This window comes from Pleurodeles waltl, chromosome 4_2 (assembly GCF_031143425.1).
Source record: "Pleurodeles waltl isolate 20211129_DDA chromosome 4_2, aPleWal1.hap1.20221129, whole genome shotgun sequence".
Classification (NCBI taxonomy): domain Eukaryota; kingdom Metazoa; phylum Chordata; class Amphibia; order Caudata; family Salamandridae; genus Pleurodeles; species Pleurodeles waltl.
The window spans coordinates 1,016,611,365-1,016,613,293 of NC_090443.1; the positions used below are offsets into that span (position 1 = coordinate 1,016,611,365).

General features: G+C 47.3%; 1 non-coding gene across 1 annotated transcript; it reads left to right on the top strand.

Annotated features, from left to right (window-relative positions):
- Positions 1–1,164: 1,164 nt before the first annotated feature.
- Positions 1,165–1,237, top strand: TRNAF-GAA (transfer RNA phenylalanine (anticodon GAA)). The gene has a single exon. It is a non-coding gene; the product is annotated as a tRNA-Phe (tRNA).
- Positions 1,238–1,929: the final 692 nt, after the last annotated feature.

The window sequence follows — 1,929 nt, forward strand, 5'->3', positions numbered from 1 at the left end:
GCGCCGCTCTGTCTTCCCTACAGTACTGAAGTGAGAGCCACTGCATGCAGTGTTTTAGTGACGTGCACAATGTAGTGCTTTAGTGAGGGACATAGTGCAGTGATTTAGTGAGGAGCACCGTGCAGCACTTTACTGAGGGACGCTGTGCAGTGCTTTAGTGAGGGGCACAGTGCAGTGCTTTAGTGAGAGACGTGTGCAGTGCTTTAGTGTGGGACATTGTGCAGTGCTTTACTAAGAGACGTGTGCTGCGCTTTAGTGAGGGACTGTGCAGTGCTTTAGTGAGGGACCGTGTGCAGCCCTTTATTAGGGATACAGTGCAGTGATTTAGTGTTGGATGCTGTGCAGTGCTACAGTGAGGACACAGTGCAGTGTGTTAGTGCAGGACACAGTGCAGCGCTTTAGTGAGAGATGTCGTGCAGTGCTTTAGTGGCGACACAATGCAGTGCTTTATTGAGCTGCACTGTGCAGTGATTTAAAACAAACTCATAATGTAGAAGTTTGCAGGCAGTTTGTGTATTGAAACGTGTGACAGGCTTTGTAAGGGAAGTTTTGCACTCGTTTCTTGGAATCACCAAGTCCCCAGTAGCATCTTGAGTACTATAAAAACAAAGAGGTCGAAATGTGCGCGTGACTGTTGTTTCCTAAAGATTTATTCTGTTGAGTTGCTAAAGGAGTCCGAACACGAAGGGACTCGAACCCTCAATCTTCTGATCCGAAGTCAGACGCCTTATCCATTATGCCACGCGGTCACCACATGGGTGATGCTGATGTGCTGTGCACCCCGGCCCCACTGAGACATGCCCTCGAAGGACGGGGCACAGCTTGCATTAAAGGCAGTGAATTGTGCCCATTTTTACAGAAACTGCCTCAGAGCAGCTCTCTCGCCCAGCCTAGGTAAACCAATGTAACAAGCGCCTCGACAGTCTGACGAGGCACTTCATCTGTGTACAGACTCCCTTATTAAGGTTTTGTTTCTTATTTTTAAACACAATAGTGTCTGTTTTGACATCCAACTTCCTGTGAATATGCATCACCGAGAAGTTCTAGTCACATTACTGCTCCAATATAGATTTGTATCTAATGTTATGGAAGAGAATGAGAGACCTTCCTGGATGTGGTAGTGGGTATAGTATGTTCCACACATCATCACTGGATGCTCAGTTAGCCGAAATAGCTCAGTTGGGAGAGCGTTAGACTGAAGATCTAAAGGTCCCTGGTTCGATCCCGGGTTTCGGCAAAGGTTTTGTGTTTTTCTTTCTTTCCAGCTCATCTAGTGCGGGGCAGAAAATAAAATGGATGAAAATATATAGAACTGGGGTGCACTCAGGTGGAAGTGACTGACCCCCACCCCTCAAGCAGAATTAAGCCACAGAAAGAAAGGAGGGTGCGCTGAGCCCACTAAATGTAAGACTTTCTCGTCCCCAGGGTTTCAAGGCTTGGATGTCAAATGGGACATAGTAAATAAAGCGCGGGCAAAGCCAATAGGCTTGGCGTCGTTATAATGCTCCTCAAACACCGTGTAATTTTTCTGTTTTGCCGCATAATCTTTGCTGCCTTTATTGAGTGATGGCTGCCGTGTGATTTGTCTCTTCAGTACACGCCGGTGCGACAGGCTTTTTTGCCTCTTTCCCGGACAGTTTAAGGATTTTGGGGGGCCCTGGGCCAAACGTATTCTAGGGGCCCCTTCCGGAACAGCTTTGATTTCTTGTTCCAGTTTCATCTCTTCATGCTCTCTGTGGCCAGGTCGCAGACAGGCCCATTCCTCCAACTTCAATGCGTGTTTACATCTAATATTCAGGGACAGTGACGTGTTTTCAATATTGTAACACAGCAGCTGCTCACTACTGTTGCTGCAAAGCATCTCTGGACACCCTCCCGTTTCTGTATGAGAGGTCCTGTTTGGTCTCAAAGAAACTTTTTTATGGCTGT